Here is a 16,179-nt window from a genome sequence, read left to right as displayed (position 1 = left end):
TTATTGGGCTTTGCCTTTTGGGTTACATTTCTCCTTTGCAAAACTTGTCCAAAACCCACTTCTACACCAAGTCCATTGCTCTTTCATAAATCGGCATATTTGCAGCATGAGCATCAAATTTATTTTTATTTTTTATGGACGAAAATAATCATTTTTTGGGTTAAAATTTGTTGCAATCATTAGTCGAGGAAATTAAGTTAGCAGCGAGGACCAACGTAGCAATACACTATTCAATCACGTGTTATAAATTTTAGTTGGCACTTAAAAAATCAGGGAGCAACAACTTCAACACTAACCAAAGAAAGTATTGCCCTAAAATTTTTTTTGGTATTTATGTTCAAATTTTGTAAAATAATATAGAATGTTATGCTGTAAATATCTCTTTGTCCGGATTATCTCTGCCATCCCAAATTATTTTAAATATAGTTGGACATATGCTTGAAGATCTACATGGTTCGTGTTCTAGAGAGCAATGTAACTTTATTATTTTCCATCTTTAGTAGAAAATGAGATCATTTAAAATGTGTGCACTAACTTTATTTATAAGATGCTGAGTAATTAAATTCATTCATTGGAGTTGATTACAATAATTCTCCCTTATGGAAGAGTTATTACATGATAAATGAATATTTTTGTAGTTAATGAGCTGGTGGGCTCCAGCCTATCTTGGTGGGCTCATTGTGAGGAATGTCAGTCTGCTACTTTGTTGGGGGAAATGTCTCTGACACTGTCAGAGTGGTTGATACACGTTTTCCCATGTCAAGCGGCGTTGTGGAATATCTCCTTTGTATAGAGTTGACACCAGGATCCATGTGAAAGTAGTTGTCAGAGAGTTATCTATGGTCCAGGGTCACTGTGCATGACACATGGTTATCGTTCTCCTGGGATGGAGGAAGGTCCTCGCAAACCTGGAAGAGGTGATGAAGGAGGAGATTGTCTTGTAACTAGACTTGGAGCACTATCTTGTGACATGGTCCTCGGGAGGTAATGCTTATAGGAAAGTGTACTCCTCCGATGTTGGTGAACTGTGGTGAAGGATGGGCTTACCTCCTATGGAGCCCAGACTAGGATCCGGGATATTTTATCTGCTCACAAGGAAACTTAATCATCCCCAAAGTGTGTCACATGTTATTTGGTGAAAACACAGACAACACACACGTATATATATGAAGTAACTAAAAATGAAACATACTTACAATTAATTTTTTTTAAAAAGATTAAGTTCTTATATATAATTTACGATCCAAAATAACAAATATTATCTTAAATAAAATAATCACATCGTTAATTATCAAAGATAATTTTTTTTTGCCTATTACTATTTCGTTTATTGTTTAGCCAGGGATCCCTCTCTCGTTAGAGCATGTCCAATGGAGATGAAAATTTATAATGCATTGTTAAAATGTAACGCCCTGGATAGCCAAGACCGTTACACTGTGTGTTTATCAAGGTGCAAAACTTGCTAATCAAGTCATTTACTCAAAAACGTGTTACCAAAACTATAGTTGAACTAGGGTTAAAAGATTTTGGTCTCAAAAGCTGCATTTCTTATAAATAAGCATCTTCTATTTACATGGGATCCCAAAAGTAATAAGTTAAAGACTGTTTACAAAAGATTTAAGATCTAGAAACAATGATTAGCCACTCTAAGGCAAAATAAACGGTTAAGCACTTTTCGTCCTATTCCACTCCTCGGTTGTGGCGGCCGAACAGTTGACTATGTACATTCAACCCTGCAGCTCTCCATCTCAGGTTTGGTCCAACTTGCCTTTGCCTTTACCTGCACCACGTAGCACCCGTGAGCCAAGGCCCAACAAGAAAACATAATAACAAAGCACAATCAATCAACAGACAATCAGATATCTCATACCGCATAAGCATGTACTCAACAGTTTAAGCATTCATGTTATCCACGTATTCAGCATACCAAATATATCATTTCATATCAATAATCAATCCACATATGATAACTAGGGTTAACGCCCTTAGGCCGTACCCTCTATTTATCCCACTGACTCTGGCCCGCTTAAACCGAGCTCAGTGAATATTAAGCTGTCCTTGGCTACCAGTGGCCGAGCCGCGCCCTATGCGCAAATATAATTTACAACACCCTTAGGTCGTTTATCACATGTCCCATGGCGTAATACCATCTATGACATTATACAGTTATCAGGAGCACTTAGTCCCATCACAAACACAAAATCGGGTGCAGATTTCTTACTTTTAGATTTGCTAGCTTTGTTCAATTGATCCTCAAGCACGATCCCTCTTGAGCCCTAGCGTACACCTAGTCGCAGCCATAGGTTAGAATCATCACCAAACCTCAAGCCCAAAACCTAGTCTCGGGACCAATCCCGAGCCCTCAGGAAGCATTAATTCCACCAAATGGGGTGGTGGAATCGAACCTCGAACCCCCGGGCAAAAACCCTTGAAAATAACCAAAAAACCCTTTTTTGGAAACAGAGTAGCGCTACAGCACTCTAAGGAGGGCGCTACAGCGCTACAAACAGAGCCAAAAGGCTCAGAAACTTCAGGGCCTAGCGCTATAGCGCCTAGTGACTAGCGTTGTAGCGCTAGTCACAGCACAGCCCTGCACAACATTTTCTCCTTCGAATTTTCCCGAGCCAAACCTTACCAAAACTCTTCCAAACTTCAACAAAACACAAAAACAAGCCTACCAACATCCTCCACTCATCCCAAACATCCCAACCACACAAATCCCAACCACACAAATCCCAATCACATGCACCCCTAATCAAAGAATTCACCATAGCTGAACCTTGAGTTCAGAAACTCAACAAAACAGCCACTGAAACCACAAAACTAAACTAGAACTCCTTACCTTTTCTGGATGAGCTTAGCCTAGGTTATCCTCCTCACTAGCTTTGCCTTCACCTCCTCAAAGCTCAGCTCCATTTTCATTGGAATTCCCCACCAAAACTCAGCTCAAAATCTACAACCATACCAAGAACTAGAAACTGAAAACTACCTTGAACCTTACCTCAAATGATGGGTATCCCCTGCCAATTCCTCAAACCAGACCAAGGACCTTAGCCTCAAGCTTCTACTATGACTTTCCCTGAGTTTCTGCTCCAAAAGACCTCAAGAACTGATGGAGAAAAGCTTAAACCGAGAGAGAGAAAATAGACTTCCTACTTCCCTTTTTCCTTCTCTTCTTTCTTTTCTTTCCTTCAGAACTCTAGCCCTTTCTACACAATCCACTAAGTATAAAAGCCTAATAACATTTATCATTTATAAGCCAAATGACCACAATACCCTCCCATAAATCCTAAGCCTTTTAATCCACCTAGGGGTATTTAGGTCATTTCTCTCAATTCCCGCTAATTCCTCGAGTATCTCTATTATTTACCACTTACTTCCCGACACTTAAATAATCACCAATTATATTCTTCAATGTCAAAATAAACTCCAATATATTCTCTAAATTCCCATAAATACCCCCAGGCTCGCCCCGAGCCGAGTATAACTCCCCGCCGTGACTTTTCGCTAAACTGCTCACTGGGATTGCCTCGAGTCACAGATTATAAATATATCCACACAATAATGTGGTCTCGGTAGTTTATAACATTTATATACAATTATGCCCTCAACGAGCCAAAATTACGATTATGCCATTCTAACCTAACCAGGACCTACATGCATACTAATACACATAGTCATGCATCGCAAATATTCAAGTAGTCATATAACATGCTTTTTAAATCATTAAGTCACATATGATCCAATTATGCCCTCCCAACACACTAATCAAGGCCCTTAAGCCTTATTAGTAAATTGGGTCGTTACATAAAATATAGCACACTTCAAATCTCCAATGGTGTGCTAAAAATCCTAGCACATGCTAAAAGTTTTTTTTTTTTTTTGAGTAAAGTAGATACTTCATTAATAAGAGGTATCCTCCAAACATGAAATTCCATTTTTAGTAATTACCAAATTAATTAAACCATGTGAATTAATTAAAGTGTGGAATGGTAATTAATTGTTTACACAGATAGCAGTTCTGTCAGGACAGAATCCGAACTTATCACGATAGAAACTGAACACAATAAATAGACAGTGCAAAACAATAAAGAACACACCAAATTTTTACAAGGTTCAAGAACCCTTTTGGATAACCTACTCCTTGGGGCCACGCCCAAAGAATAATGATTAATGGTGAAAAATACACATTTATTGATTTTAATTATCAAAATAAATTAGGTTTTAATTAATATTTTCATGGAATTAATATGAATTATTTTATAAATGAAAATATTTGATTATTATTTAATTTATTGTTATTTTGTAGGAATCAAAGTTGTATTTTGACACTTTGAAATGAAGAGAAAAGAAAATAATTAAATCTGAAAAAAAGAGAATAGAAAGTGGCATTTTTCTTAAAAGAAAGTGGCCCAATCTGAAGAAGCCCAGGCCCGTTGGCCCAAGCTCAGCCTTTTCTCTCTCCCTAGTGCCACTTGGCGCGCTCAAGGGCCGCCACGTCGCCAGCCAGCAGCCTGCCCTCGTCCAGCTTGTGCCACCTGTCCACAGCAAGCCAACCAAGCAAAGCATCTCACGCTCGCCTATGCCTCTTCAAGCCTCCTTTTCTCCTCTTAGCAAATCCCAAGCCAGCCGCATGCTTCATCAACAAAGCTGAGGCCCAACATAGCTTCAGCCAAGTCAACCCAGCCTGCCTCCTTTAATATCCACCAACGCAGCAGCAAGGCCCAAAGGCAGCCTCCAGCGACCCAACTGAAGCTTCCCCAATGCAGGCCCATTTGAAGCAGCCTAATTCTTCAGCCCAGGCTGCCTATGTGACACTCTCTCATTGGTTGAAAATGGGTCAAAACCCTCTTATGTCAACAGCTATGTTTTGTGGGTATTGGGCTTTGTAAATTGCTATTTTGAGCTTTAAAGATCATGTTTTTGTGGTATTTTAGAAAAGGAGAATTTTGACTATACACAAAAATAGATAGGGTAATATTAATAATAAGATTTGATTTTTCAAAATCATATTTTATTATTAATATTTCAGATTTATTTTGTAAACCCCATTTTGTTGTTTAATTTCTTTTTAGTCATTTTCTCCATCTATAAATAGGGATACTTTCTTCACATTTTGTATGTAATATTTAGAGTAGAAAAACTATAGCAAAATTTCCACTCACTTTCTTCTCATATTTTCTTCTTAGAATTTTGTGAGAATCATGAGCATAATGGCCTAATCTTCCTAGGAAGGTTAGGGATGATTCCATATGCAAGTGATGTTATTTTGCTACTTTGATTTACTATGTTCTTAATGTAATATATTTGAGTTATTTATGTTCTTTCATCTCTATCTTTATTTTGTTATCTTTATTTACTTATGCTAATAGTATATAGGATTAGTCATGCTCTTTCTATGTGCTTCTAATTAGTAAAAGTAATATTGATACATAATTTTATGTCTAATCTTCTATTGCATTATTTCCCTTGGGTATTTTGTCATTTTTAGATTTTTCATAAGATTAACTTTATGCTTTTAAAGTAAAGAACTTTATAACTCAAATGGACTTTTGTTAGAAAAGAATATGGACTTTAATGTTAGATTTTCCAAGTAAATGTTGGGATGTGAACTATTTACTTGTGTATTTTTGTAAATCAAGTAACCAAGTAACTAAGCAAGCATATGGATGATTTTTGAAACCTTTCTATTTCTCAAACTCTTGATTACATCTTACATTTATCTCACCTATCTCACTTTATCATTTCATCAAAAAAAAAAAAAAATACAATACCAAAATCTCAAACCTCTTTCCATTTACAATTTTATTTATTTCTTGTTACTAACTTTTTGTGTTATTTTCTACTAATCTTTTGATTTTAGGTTACCTCCTTGTGGATCGACCGCCCGATTATACTACAACCACCGCTTAGTGGTTGTCACATTTTGGGCGTTAAACAAATAAACCAATTAGTAAAGAAACAATGTGTACAAAAGCATTGACTTAAACAATGTAAGACTCCCTCTTAAACTATTGCCGCAATCTTGTTGTACTCTTCTCTACGAATTTGATTTGATGAAACGCTGATTCTCTTGAACTCCCTTCAAAGAATAGTGAGTGCACACTTTCTCCCGAAGTGAGACTTAGATAGAATCCTCTTCTGAAGATCCTTATGAACATGTTCACAATAGACACTATCTGTTTACAATGGACTAGATAGATATCCACAAGTACACTCAACACTCTTACAAAGATTAAGGTGAACAAACTTAATCTCTACAAATAAAGACACTCTTCAAAATAACATAATGTTTACAAATATTCAAAATGGAAGAGGTGAAAATTCCAAAGGCCTTGGCAAGATATTTATAGGCAAGGAAATCGTCCGAGGCCATCATTTTCTGATATCTTTGAAATCAATTTGCAAATTCCTTTGATTTAGGAAATTATCCAGCCAGATGAATTCTGTGTCGACATAAAAGGAAACTGATGAGTCAACAACGTAATCAGTTTTATCTGGCAGAACGAACATGGTCATTTCTTTTGACCATATTCATTTTCGATACCTTCTTTATTCCAGAATAAACATAATCCCTGAAAATAATCTCAAGATAATTGTAATACATATTTTTACCAAATAATGTTGATATGTGATAAATAAGGTAAAAAATGTATTCACACTTAAATGATATTTTCACACTAGAAAATCAGCTGAATCATTAGATCAAGAATCAATATGGATATGCTACTGGTTTTCCTTAATAACTTTAAAATATTTTGTCTAAAATAAAGTTAGCCAATAAAGGACTTTACAATCTCAACCTTTGGCAACTTGATAGACAAAAATATTTTAAGAGTTTATTTTGAAAGATCCTGCAAAGACAAACCAAATTAGAGCAAATAGTAATGTTATATTACTCCCCCTGTGAAAGATATCTCAATTATAACCAATATCATAAACAAGGTTAACTTTTTGAGAAAGTTTAACAAGATAAAAACCCAACAAAATAAACATTACTCCCCCTTGTTGTCTATCAATAAGCCAACGGAGTAATACCAACACAAAAAACAATCCAAAGAGTCAAACTACTACTCCCCCTCTTTGTCTATCAAAAAATCCAAAAGGCAATGACAACACAATTTTTCAAACCTTCTTTGTGCTGACCGAGATGGTTGTTACCAATGAAAAATGCATGTACTCCACTGCCTCGAGTTTTCACCATAGTTGCAATAAACAAAAACAAAGAGAATTTTTTTTTTTTGAAAGAATGAGGAAATGAGTCTCTCTTTGACCGATTATAAAGAGAAGAAAATGACACTCAGGGATTTGATTTTATTCCTTTTTAAGACTAAATTAATGAATTGATATCCCAAAGAAAAAAACTTTGCACAATCAAAGAACATAAACCAAAAATAGAAACTTTTGATGTCAAATAATATAATAAGTGACAAAATAAAAAACAACATATTATCACAGTTTCCCTTTCTTGATAGCCACGGTCAAGTTTTTTTTTTTTTATATATAATATAATATATAAACAAAAGTACCAAAAATATCCTATTCTGATTGTGCCCAATGTCTTCGTGCCTTGTCCTTGGAGAAAGTAACAAACATTAATTCTTAACATATTTTTACTATAAGGTTAGAAAATATATTTAATATAAATCATGCTTTTATTTTTTAAAAAAATCACAAAATATGTACTCCTAACACAAAAAATATTTTATCCAAATTAATAAGTGTGTATGAGTCTTACAAATTTTTCCAACAATATATCTTAAGCATTTGTGTGTGATTGTGAAAGCAGAGATCATTGCCCTGTATGGCAATTTTAGCCTTATCAGGGTCATTGTCCTATGTGGCAATTTTTAGCCTTTTTCTCAAAGAGTACCAAAATTAGACGCTTTCACACTATACTGAATGCTGCATTTATCAGTGGTAGAGTATCTTCTACATAATTTTTAGTTACATAGTTCCAACTTACTCAAAGATAGCATTTTACACAACAGTGTAGGTAGCTCTATTCTAAGATGGAGCCTGAAAATACTTTCAAGGATCAAATGCTCATACACTACAAACACAGATTGATTTGGAAGAATATTAATTGGAATGACTATTTATTTTGATTTTTTATTTTTAAAAAATGTGCATGATATATATTAACTATAAATTCTAACAAGTAGTAAAAATACATTTTGTCATAATGTTTGAGACTTTCTATTTGGACAAGAACAAGAAGACATCAAGCAACTTTTTCTAGCACAGGGATATGACACAACACAAACAATATTTAATTAGTACAAACCCCCAAGGATTTCCTGAGGGAATAAAACCTAACCGTTTCAATGGCTTTTGTGAAAATATCTGCAATTTTTTTATCACACTCAATATATTCTAAGACCAAAGTTTTATTTTCAACAAGATCCTTAGTGTGTCGCGACACATCATCAACACAAAAACATTTTTTATGAGAAATTTTCAAATGTTTTCCCAATCGACCAGGTTCACATTTACCAAAAGAATATTTACTTAAAATCGGTAAATCATGAACATGACTCATACTTCCAATTTTTCTCAAATTTTCACAATTTACATGATCATGTTTTTTGTGACACAAATTAATATCACTCCTTGTAATTGTGTGACAATTATGTGATTGAGATAATGTGTAACAATTATCAACAGATTTATAACCCTTCAAAACACAATTTCTATCTTGGTCAAGCACAAAACAATTATCAAGAGAAAAATTTACAAACAAGTCTCGGTCACAAATTTGACTTGTACCAATTAGATTAGTTTTAAGTCCATCAACCAAAAGAACATTTTGCAACTTTGGTAGTTCTTCAGAATTTAGAGTGCCATTACCAAGTATCTTACAAGACTTACCATCTCCAAGTGTGACTTCCCCATTTTTCAAAGTCTTGAAGTCAGTGAGTATGCTTTTCTTACCTGTCATATGCCTAGAACAACCACTATAAAAAAACCAAGAGTTAGAAGCACATGTTGTAAGACAAGTAAAGGCCTTCGCCCAAACTTTCTTAGGTGGAGTCCTTTTCTTCAATGGCATCTGTCTCAAATTACCATGATGATTAAAGTAATTTTTGTGAAGAAAATTCATCAAGGCAAAACATTTAGGTCGAATATGACCTTTCACTCCACAGAAATTGCAAATTGGAATAAAATGTCCAGTTTTTTTATTCTCGAAATTTCTGGTCTGTTTCTCATGTGATGTGACAGATTGAAAAGATGATGCCACATAAGTTTGAGTTGTTCCTGCAAAAGGGTTAGTTGTCGAAACAATAGGAAGATTTCCAGAAATATAAATTGTTTTTCCTTTAGGTTTAGATCCATTTGATCCTAACCTAGAAAATTCACAAGCTTTTTGACCTGCAAACAGAACATCATCCAAAACCATAGATCTATGATTAAGCAATTTGACACCTTTCACAATTTTATCAACTTCATTAGACAAACGATTGATTTCAGAATCTTTAGCAACAATCTCAATTTCATATTTTTTAACAAGAGAGTCAAGTTCTTCATTTATCTTCTTGAGAACTTTGTTATTGTTTGCCATCAAACGATTATCTGAACATACTTTCAACCATTGATCATACATATTTTTGTATGATTCTTTCAAAGAATCCTCATCCAAATCGGATTCATTCGAATCACCATGGGAACCCTCATCTATTGAAATAGTATTATTTAAACAAACAAGGTTCTCATTCACTTGCATAGAAAGAGGTAAGCAAGAAAAAACAGAAGTTAAGGCAAGATTAGAATTTTCTTTCTCATCACTACTTTAAGAGTCTTGGTCACTCCAAGTGACTGCCATGACCTTCTTATTTTTCTTTAAGGTATTGGCACATTCAGCTTGAATATGTCCAAAACCTTCACACTCCCTGCATTGAATACCTTTTTTATTAGTAGATTCAAAAGGTTTTGAAAAATTATTACCTTTGGAGGATTTAGACATGTTTTTCTTGTTACCAATCTTTTTCATAAACTTCTTAATTTTTTTTCGATAATAAGATCATTTCATCATCATCTTCCTCATCTGAGCTTTCCATTTTCTCTTTGGAAGATTTCAAGGAAATCGATTTCTTCTTCACGACAATTGGTTTCTCTTGGCAAATCTTTTGATTAAGTTCAAAAGTTCGGAGAGATCTCATCAATTCCTCAACTTTCAAGGTGTCAAGGTTCTTTACCTCCTCAATGGTTGTGATCTTGGATTGAAACCTGTCAGGAAGAGATCTAACAATTTTCCTAACCAAAACAGAGTCAGACAACTTTTCTCCTAAAGCAAAATATTCATTAGCAATGTCAGATGATTCTTCATAAAACTCAGTGAGGGTTTCTTTTTCTGACATGCGAAGATTTTCAAATCTAGTAGTCAACATTACAAGCCTAGATCACTTAACATCAGTGGTTCCTTCAAATTGAGTTAGAAGGATTTCCCAAGCATCTTTAGCAGACTCACAAGAGGAAATCAATTTTATATAAGTTTCACCAACTCCATTAAAAATTGCATGTAAAGCTTTATTATTATAAATTGACAATTTATCTTCTTCATTAGACCATTCAAGTTCAGATTTTACCTGTGTCTTACCAGATTTTGAATTTATCTTGACAGGTGGTGTCCAACCAGATAATATTGATCTCCAAGCCCTTTCATCAAGGGATTTTATAAAAGCTTTCATCCTTACTTTCCAGTATGGATAGTTTGTATCATTAAGTAATGGAGGGCGAGTGATAGATCCTTCTTCTACAAAGACAGACATTTCACAAGGCACAAAACAAACGGAAAGAAACAAGATCGCACTAAGAGTTTAGTGACTCGCTCTGATACCAATTGAAATTCCATTTTTAGTAATTACCAAATTAATTAAACCATGTGAATTAATTAAAGTGCGGAATGATAATTAACTATTTACACAGATAGCAGTTCTGTCAGGACAGAATCCGAACTTGTCAAGACAGAAACTGAACACAATAAATAAACAGTGCAAAACAATAAAGAACACACCAAATTTTTACAAGGTTCAGAAACCCTTTCGTATATCCTACTCCTTAGGGCCACGCCCAAAGAATAAACCAATTAGTAAAGAAACAATGTGTACAAAAGCATTGACTTAAACAATGTAAGACTCCTTCTTAAACTATTGCCACAATCTTGTTGTACTCTTCTCTACGAATCTGATTTGATGAAATGTTGATTCTCTTGAACTCCCTTCAAAGAATAGCGAGTGCACACTTCCTCCCGAAGTGAGACTTAGATAGAATCATCTCCCGAAGATCCTTATGAACACGTTCACAATAGACACTATCTGTTTACAATGGACTAGATAGTGTTGACCCTAATTTTGGCCAACTGACACGGAGTCAAATATGCTTGATATGGACAAACACGTTGGAAAGAATATGATGACGAAACAATAAAGAACACAAGAGTTTATAGTGGTTCGGCCCCAGAATCTGGTAATAACCTACGTCCACTTGAATTGTTATTGATATAGGATTCAAAGGAGTGATCAAAGAACTAGGGTTCAATGAGTTTCAAAAACCTCTGAAGAACAAGACAATATATCAAATAGAATCACTCTAGTCTCAAATAATTCGAAGGCAAAAGTGTAACGCCCTGGCTATCCCAGAACAGTTACGGTGAACGATGGACCGGAAATTTGACTCACTACCTGAGTCCTTTGGTCAAAAACGTGCTCTAAGTGTAATTAACGGGTTAAGGTATAAAACCAATAAAAAGGAAATGGATATTTTATTACAAACTGCTCTGCAGAGCTAAACAAAACGTTTACAAGCTGTTCTCAGTACAAAATGGTCACTACTGTTGAAAAGTTACAATCCCGCCGACCTAAGCGGCAAAAATAGGGTAAACCCCCTAGTTCCTCTGAGAACACCTTAACCGTGGTGGTCAAGCGGCTGCATATGTACACACCACCACATCAGCTCTCCACTCAAGGCTAGGTGAGCTTCTCTTTCCCTTTACCTGCACCACATAGCACCCATGAGCCAAGGCCCAGCAAGAAAACATAACACTTTATATAAACATTATCAAATGACTATCATTATAACCACACTGAGCATAAAGCTTGCAAACAAGTGGGTGAACACCACATGAGGTCCTGATAAACCACACTGAGTGACTGACAAGCAAGTCACTAATTCAAATGGAAGAGTGGCTGATAGGTAAGCCACTAGCCTTCAATAGGTTCTGGTAACCGTACTGAGTGACTGCCACGCATGTCACTAATTCAGGTGGGAGAGTGGCTGCTAGATAAGCCACTAGCCTCCAAGCGCTTATTTCATTCATCGACCCTCGGGGTCGGTCTGGCATTAATGCTCTCTGAGCCATTCAGTGCTGATAATTGATTTGATCAAATCTTGTTGGCTTGCGTGACACACGCTAAGGCCGTCCTGACTAATAAGTCAGCTCAACATGATCAGTGCCCAGTACCACCGCCGAACCTGACTAATAAGTCACAGCTTCACAGTTGATACTAGCACCCTTGCCAAACCTGACTAATAAGTCAGTACCATGCACCAATGAGCAATATATGCTAAGCATTCTATATTCAATTCATATCCATATTCTCATAATCACATGCCTCATGAATATCCACACATGTCACATCTGGGGTGCAGTTTTCTTACCTTTGGTTCGAGCAAGAACGAATAAAAGAATAACCCTGAGAACGATCGACTTTTTGGTCCTTTAGCGGTTACCTGGTCATAACCAAATCATGGGATTCCATCAATAAAATGAATAATAAAAGGTTCCCAAACCCAAACCTAACCTCCGGGACCTCAAACACTACTCAACCGAGTAGTAGGTTCAATCCCGAGGCCTTAGGCTTGCATCCTTGAGCCAAAAAGCTAATTCTGGCAAAAAATGCCTTAAGGGCCGCGACCCTCCTTGGCCATGCCGCGGCCCGCCCCTCAGACAGAGGCGCCTAAACCCAGCAGCCCCCAAGGGCCGCGGCTCACCTCTGCCATGCCGCGGCGCAAGCTCCATTTCAGCCAAAACCCCTGTTTTTCCTCCCTTGCATATTCCCTTGAAACCAACCCTTCAAACCCAATTTAAACACTACCCAAACCTCTCTCAAACACCCATTTAAATCTCCAAACATCACCCATAACTATCCCTCATCATAACCCAAGTAAAACATCCCAAGAACTCCCCTTGATTCCAACTTTCCATACCAAAATCTAAAGCTGAAAACTATGAACGAAAACAGAGCAAAACCAGTAAAACAATGGATAAAACTCACCTCAAATTCGAAACCAAACCCTCTTCAATGACTGAGCTATGTCTACAACCTCAACCTCCAAGTTCCCTAGCTTAATTCCACACCTTGAGCTCAAAACTCCAAAGAGGAAGAAGAGAGAAATGAACTTACGGGAAGGAGAAGAAGCAAAACTCTGTTTTGGTTATGTTTTCTCTACAGCCATCTAAACCATATATATCCAAATCCCAAATGACCATTATACCCCTAGGTCTTTAAAGCTTCTAAAACCAACTCAAGGGTAGTTTTGACATTTTCCACCTACACCGTTAATCATAATTAACGCTTCCCTTTTCCCGCTAATCTCAATATTCTCAAACTCCAATATTTCACATCCCGTTACCCTTTAATACCCGGTAACATTCGAATCATTAAAACACCCCGAGACTCACCCCGAGCTTATGCCTGTTATGACCAAACCGATAATCAACATTCCTTGATCGTCTCATGCCAAATGGCTCGAACAAACCCACATCATAATGTGGTCTCAAATTACATTACCAACATGCGTTCAAATAATCAATTTACCCTTAACGGGCCAAATTACCATCACACCACTGTAATAATAAATATGGACGCACATGCATGCATTTCACATCATATCATAATATAATCAACATATACAAGCATTTTATCAATTAATAACATAATTAAGCAAGTATGGCCCTCCCGGCCTACTGTTTTCGCCGTTAAATACATCGGAGAATTCGAGGCATTACAAAAAGTTCCTTCCTTGAGCTATCTTTTCCTATTTACTCAAGGGGGATTACATTAATTTGTTACAGATATTCTTTCCTAAATAATCGGATACTCAAGAAATCATGGGAGTCAATCTCGGGATTGACTAAGATCTTTATAAAAGTATCATGAGACACGCGGAACCTGCGACCATGCTGGTCGCAGGTAAACTTCGACTGCCTTTTGTTTACAATATCTCCACTGGTCGATACCCTAGCAGAACTTCACCAGGTGTCAGCCACGTGTCTAGAAATCACTTGCCACGTCATTCGTGCCTGTTTTTTGGATAAAATTTGCCCCTAATTTTATTTATTACGAGCAATAAATAAACTTTTGAGGAAACGACCCTTCAGTTACCCCACCATACCTGTCAGAACACTTCGTGCAATCTTGGAAAAAGCAACCTACCCTTGTCTAATCACGGCTTTTTGTTTCCCAAGTAACCTTTCGACGGCTATCACCCTTCCCCATGCTTCGAAAAAAGGGAAGTTGATGATTACTTCCTTTTAATACTTACATACAAAAATATATATAGCCTCTTTGAAGTCTCCTTTTTCTTTTTACGCAAGCCATCACTCTTTCAAGAAACCCTAACACTAGAGCCCCTGTTTCCCTTTGAAGACCGTCCTTCGACATTTCAAGATTCAGTCCGTGAGCCCCTTTACGCTCGAAAAATTTCTCAAATCTCCACAATCTTCATCTTGGTAAGTTTCTGGACTCTGACGCTTTCTATTTTTGCCGTGCATGCTTCTGTAGATCGACTGTTGGGTTCATTCATTTCTGGGCTGAAATGCATGTCAGTAGGGGGGATTAATAATTGATACTGAATGTTGTGTGATATTTCTCTGTTACTAGGGAGTTACGAGTTAGTTTGATAGTTAAGATCATGACTTTAGGACGTAAAACCGAAGTAAAAATTCGATTTTTATGCTAGCTGAAAAACCAGGTTTTTCCCGCCCTAAAAGGAGTTGAAAAAGCTTTTAAAAAAAAAAAAACTTTTGACTTTCACTTTTGATCTGTTTCTCAAACTGTTCGTGTGAAAAAATTTAGTTTTTTGTTAGAATGCTGCTGTATAAAAGCTTAACTTTTATACTCGACCAGCGTTATTCTAAAAAACTTTCAAAATTCTTCATCCTCATCTCCCCATTCTTCTGTTTGTAGACTTTAATGCCAGATTTGTGGGGAGGTGAACGGCCCATCGACGACGATCTTCTTGCCCAGCTGCTCGAAGGCGAAGAACAACCGATCGACCGAGTTCATGAGATTTCATTTTCACGATCTTCTTCTAGACCTCGTCCATCACCATCACCACCTCAAATGGCCCGCTCTAAGTCCTTAGGCAAGAAAAGACCTGACTCCGAAAACAGTCCAAACTCTCCTGCCCAGCCTGATTCACAGGCTAGGGTTCCCTCGACCAGTGGTCGAGAAAATGCCGCCCCAGACCCTCGTATCCAAGTCAGAGCCCGCCGTCGGCATCAAAACCTTCCTGATGTCGAGTGGTATCTCTCCCCCACTAGCCAAGTGACTCCTTGGATGCTTGCCAATTATCGCAGGAAGTATCCTCTTACAGGAGTCAATCTCACAATCCCGACTGCTGACCAAAGAGCTAACCTTCCCGGGGGTGCCTATAGCGCTTGGTCCAGATATCACATAGAGGCGGGGGCTATCCTCCCTCTACATCCTTTCTATCAGGGGGTGGCCAACTATTTTGGTGTCACCCCTTTTCAAATTACTCCAAATGGATATAGAATGCTGGCTGCACTCTATATCCTGTATAAACTTAAAAAATGGCCATAACCTACCCCTCATGAGGTCAATTTCCTCTTCGACCTCAAGTCCAACCCTCAACAATACGGGACGGGCTTCTTCCATCTTTGTCACCAGGAAACTAGCCGAACTTTCCTGAGTGACACTACCCATATTTCAAACGTGGGGCAGTACAGTAGGGAGTACTTCCTCACGCCGGTCACTAATTTTCCTTAACAAGTTCTCCTGAACCTTTCTAAAGTATACTATGCCTTTTAGGACCATGGTTACATCCGAACCCAACACCAGACATGGTGTTGAGGTCCAACGCATTGGCCAGGATGGCAGACGCAGAAAAAAGCGTCAAGGCCCTGGTCACTGATGAAAATATGAGGCTATCTGGCCT

Source organism: Humulus lupulus, chromosome 7, assembly GCF_963169125.1.
Source record: "Humulus lupulus chromosome 7, drHumLupu1.1, whole genome shotgun sequence".
Classification (NCBI taxonomy): domain Eukaryota; kingdom Viridiplantae; phylum Streptophyta; class Magnoliopsida; order Rosales; family Cannabaceae; genus Humulus; species Humulus lupulus.
The sequence above is the reverse complement of the archived record's forward strand: the minus strand, read 5'-3'. Positions refer to the sequence as shown.